Genomic DNA, 5,406 nt, shown 5'->3' with positions numbered 1-5,406 from the left:
TTGCCTGTCTGGGAGACTGGAAGTTTGGGTTTGGTGCTCCACAGGGCGAATTCAGGACTTAGCATGTATGTGCACACTTCTGGGTTATGCTTTTGGTACTGTCGCTATTGGAGTGTTGTTTTCTTTTTTCATATTAAAATTCACTTGATCTTGCTCACACAATACTGTCATCTTTTTATCCATCTCTTGGAAGGTAGGCTTGACCTTGAGCAGCTACCCCTGCCATTTTCACTTTCCTAATTCTTTTCCCTTTCCAAGCTCTACCCATATCCCCTTTTCCCCAGATAGCTTCATTGAATTCCTTTCAAACGGCACTATTGCTTTCTGCAATATTGATAATCATGAATATTGAGCCTAACATAAAGACTAGCACTCAACAAATGAAAATCATTTTTCTTATCTTTATTAAATGATCTTCACCATAATTCTGTATGGTGGATTTGACTGGCCTGGGATGAACTAACCACAGCATAAGATATTGACGTGGTAGCTAAATACTATCCTACAAATTATTACTACATTTGCAATAAGACACATCTGAGTTGAAGGCTTGGCTCTATCAAGCACCATTATGTGAAACTGGGAAGTTACATGAACACTTCGGAGCTCAGTTTCTTTGGGGTGTGAATTAGGGAATATAATACCTACCTCATTGGGATGGTGTAACATTAAATCATATCCCACTCGCCTGGTGCATGGCAGAAGTGCCAGAAAAGTCCGCCCTCTTTTATATGGAGCTTATTGGAAACTAAACCAGTGGCATTTATTGGATACTCCTCTTAGAGTTTTTATATGTATCTGCTTTTTTCTTTTCCATATCCATTTATAAGTCTTACTAACTATCTTTCATTGATATTCTTAAGAGTTTAAAAGTGGAAGAATGTTCTTTCTCATTTTTCAAAAAAGGCATCAAGGGAGGAGAAAATAAAGTAACGGTTTGAGTGAGAAAACAACTTTTGGCCTGCATTCAACCTATTGCTGAATACACTTGTTTCCCTAAAAGTTGAGGTAAAATATGCTGCTTCCTGGTGGTAAGGAATGGATTTGATTTTGTTTTGAATAAACTTTGAGGGGAAAAAGCCATATTTCTTCAGCATTTTCTCATCTTATCTATATAAAATGGCAACTGATTTAGGTTAAAGCTATTTTGGAACTGGTCTTGTAAACTAAGCTCTAATAAACTAAATGTCAATGTGATAAAAAAAAAATCCTTACTAAAGAAAACATATCTACTTCATTCCAATTCTGAAAAAAAATATGCTTTGCTGCAGTTCTGAGAGGTTCTTTTTGGTATATTCATTTACTTTTTGTTTAGCATAAGCTTCCAGGGAGCGTTTGGGCAAAGGAGCCACCGTTGTTCTTTCAGTAGATGGTGACAATGAAGTGCAAGAAATAGCTGCGTTCATTTCATTTACTGATGAGCCCTTTTCCTCCAATGACGCAGCCTGCTCAACGGCGAGGAAGAAGGGCTCCTCCTGCTCGTCACACTCACAGGAGATGAGAATCGAGGATCTATGTTTGACAAAGCGACGATGATGTGCTAATTGCAACAAAAGGATATTTTACAGAGAATATTGCAACATCATTTAATTAAAGGTCAAAAATGGGCTCTACTGGGACAGGATCGTAAAGATGTGTTTTAGTAGTAGCAACCTCTGGAGGGGAAAAAAAAACACCTTTCTTTTTATTTTGCACTACTTCCGTTCCTTCTCCAGCCCTTCCACTGATACGCACATCTGCTGACCTCCTCCCTAACTGCGACTGGCCTTCCTGTCCTCCATTGTGCACTCACTGTGCCCTTCCACCTTACCCAACTTCTCTTGGTCCCTGGAGTATTTCTCATGCTCTGATTTGACTGGGGCCTTCACATGTTATTTCCTCCTCCTGAAGCCTTCCTCATTCTCTTTTTTTGCATGGATAGCTCTTATTTATCATCAAAGCCTCAAATTAAATGCCTGAGAAAACTGCTAGGCTGCCACACCTGCATTGGGTTAGGTGCTTACAGAGTATCCCCAACTCAGCTATTTTATAACCAGGACCTGCCACATCATTTACATGTCCCATGGCAAAATGAAAACGGAGGGTCCTACCGGCAGCAGGGAAATCGATCTCCCCTTCTCGTGGGCTGTCATCTCTCTCTACACATGTCGGACAAGTACCCCACAAACAATGAGATCTCCATCCGGGGATGTACTTGGTGCAGGGCGGATGTGAAGTACCCGTCAAGTCACCTGCTAAACTTGCTATGGGTCTGCCAACCCAGGCACGGATGCATGCTGCTTACATGTACACATATGTCCCCTCCCCAAAGATGCCTTGAGGTGTGCATCTGTCTCTGACTTTCTTTGTGCTCACCACAGGGGCAACCCCTGGATGTGATGGCAGAACACATGCTTTCATGGGCCACTGAGACCTGTTCCCCCAGTGTCACCGCTGTTGGGGTGGCAAAGGGAAGAATGCTGGAAGCTAAGAACCCACCTAATGAAGGGGCCAAGCAGTGAGAAGCCAGCCTGCATGCACTGACACAATCTCCATTGTTCCATTGGATTTTATTTATAAAACACAAATTCAAAAAGAAAAGTATTCAACACTTCAAGACAGCCACTTCAGAGTTTAAACTTCAAGAGGTTGGCCCTTCTGAGCATACAGCCCAGTGTGACTGTTCTGGCTGTGTGCCTGTGAAGCTGGCTCTGTTTTTAACTGGTCACACTTTATTTTTATTGCCATTAAATTGTATCCCCTCCACTAGACATTTATAGTATGGTCCCAGTGTATTTTGTAGGATTAATTTCTTACTACTTCTGCTTTATATGGAAGCACACTTGTCTTTCCAATTCCAGGTTAAATAATTGATGACCTTGTGAAAGGTCATCTTGTGAAATCTCTTTAGACTCTACCATCAGTTTTGGAGGGCAATGTCTCTGTACTCTGCATATCCTCTGTTCCGCCATGGCATTTGACCAGATAAATGGTCAATCAAGTTGAACTGTAGCTCTTTTATTCCAGAAACTGAGTTTCCATTATTAGATATCAACATTGTTGATGCTGCTTAACATTGTTAAATTCAGTTAATATTGAATTTACTAGTTTAACATGCTATAGATTAAGGGTTTTTATCTACAGAGATCTATGTATGTTTCCTCAGGGAAACAAACAAAAATGATTGATTGTGAATACTTCTCTCTCCCTCCCTACATACATAGAGAAGTGCATAACCTAATAGGAGAGATAGAAAAGCAAATATAAAGTCAAATTTAATACTTTAAGTACTGTACTAGACAAGAAAAAAAGGCATCTTGACAGAATATTTATAGAGTTAGGAAAATCATAATGATGAGGAGACTAGGAACTGAAAACTCTTGAGTGTTTTGGAAAGAATTAGTTTCTAGAAAACAGAAAAGTCTATAGAGTGACTTGAAAGTCATTCAACTAAAGAAGAATTTTTTTCCTCAGTAGACATTTGTTTTAATGGGTCTTGAAATTCTGTGACAGATTTTTGCTCAAGTTGTTTCCCTTAAAAAGTACTGATTTTAAAAACTAGTAACTTAAAACTGCCATACACACACACACACACACACACACACAAATGGTCCACAGAACATTCTCCTTCCCTTCTGAAAGTTTTACAATGCATTGTTATCATTAACCAGTCTTTCACTACTAAACGTAAATGGCCAATTGACACAAACAGTTCTGAGACCATTTTTCCATCACTGAATAAGACTGGTGGGGGGGCAGGTATTGGGCACAATATTCATTTAGCCTTCTGAGCTTTCTGGGCAGACTTGGTGACCTTGCAAGCTCCAGCTGCTTTTCTGTCCACTGCTTTGATGGTACCCACAGCAACCAATTGTCTCATGTCACAAACAGCAAAACAGCCCAGAGGAGGATAGTCAGAGAGCTCTCAACACACACAGATTTGCCAGGAACCATATCAATGATGGCAGTATCACCAGATTTCAAGAACTTGAGACTGTCTTCTAGCTTTTTTCCAGAATGACAATCTACGCCTTCAGCTCAGCAAACTTGCAAGCAATGTGCTGTGTGTGACCATCCAGCACAGGTGCATATCCAGCACTGATTTGGCCTAGACGGTTCAGGTTAATCACCTGAGGCATGAAGCCAGCTGCTTCCATGGGTGGGTCATTTTTGCAGTCATCAGCCACACTGCCACCATGAACATCTTTGACAGATACATTCTTGAAATTGAAGCCCTCATTGTCCCCAGGAAAAGCCTCACTCAAAGCTTTATGGTGCATTTCAACAGACTTTACTTCAGTTGTAACGCTGACTGGAGCAAAGGTGACCACCATGCCAGGTTGAAGAACACCAGTCTCTACTCGGCCCACAGGGACAGTACCAATACCACCAATTTTGTAGACATCCTGGAGAGGCAGACACAGGGGCTTGCCAGTTGGACAAGTTAGTAGCAGAATGCAATGCAGAACTTCAAGTAGTGTTGTTCCACTGGCATTCCCATCTTTAGGGGTGTCTTTCCATCCCTTGAACCAAGGCATGTTAGCACTTGGCTCCAGCACGTTGTCACCATTCCAGCCAGAAATTGGCACAAAAATGCTACTGTGTCGGGTTGCAGCCAATTTTCTTAATGTAGGTGCTGACTTCCTTAATGATTTCCTTGTATCTCTTTCGGCTGTAGGATGGCTCAGTGGAATCCATTTTGTTAACACCAACAATTAGTTGTTTTACACCCACTGTGGAAGCCAGAAGGGCTTGCTCACGGGTCTGCCCGTTCTTAGAGATAACTGCTTCAAATTCACTAACACCAGCAGCAGCAATCAGGACAGCACAGCCAGTCTGAGATGTGCCGGTAATCATGTTTTTGATAAAGTGTCTGTGTCCTGGGACTTCAATGATAGTCACATAATACTTGCTGGTCTCAAATTTCCACAGGAAGATACTGATGGTGATACCATGTTTGTGTTCAGCTTTCAGGTTTATCCAAGACCCAGGCTGAAGGAGCCCCTTTCCAATTCAGCAGCCTACTTGAATGGGATCAAGTGGTTGAAGGCACTTTTCAAGTGCTATGAAATAGGAATTATTATTATTTATGTTGTTAATAAAAAATAATAATAGTCATATGCATTATTTTGGTATGTGTGGTCCTTGAAGATAGAATAATTATCTTCTTACACATAAGAGAAGTATCAGATTACATGTGACCTTCCCATAGAGACATAGCTGGTCAATGAGTGGCAGAACTGGGAGTCAAGACTTCTCCCGTAGAGCTAAGAATTAACTCCCCTGCAGCACACTGCCTTTACGATGAAGGAATCTGTGACATTTTATAGTTCCCAAAGTACTTTGGACTGAAGTCACTCAAGTAATAATAGACTCTGTTTAGACATCATTCTTTAAGTGATATGCTTATGTGATTTTTCACTCAGG

General features: G+C 41.0%; 1 pseudogene; it reads right to left on the bottom strand.

Moving 5' to 3' along the window:
* Positions 1-3,735: 3,735 nt before the first annotated feature.
* Positions 3,736-4,851, bottom strand: LOC100476141 (annotated as a pseudogene).
* Between the last annotated feature and the right edge of the window lie 555 nt (positions 4,852-5,406).

The sequence above is a fragment of the Ailuropoda melanoleuca genome, chromosome 2 (genome assembly GCF_002007445.2).
Source record: "Ailuropoda melanoleuca isolate Jingjing chromosome 2, ASM200744v2, whole genome shotgun sequence".
Taxonomy (NCBI): domain Eukaryota; kingdom Metazoa; phylum Chordata; class Mammalia; order Carnivora; family Ursidae; genus Ailuropoda; species Ailuropoda melanoleuca.
The sequence above is the reverse complement of the archived record's forward strand: the minus strand, read 5'-3'. Positions and strand labels throughout refer to the sequence as shown.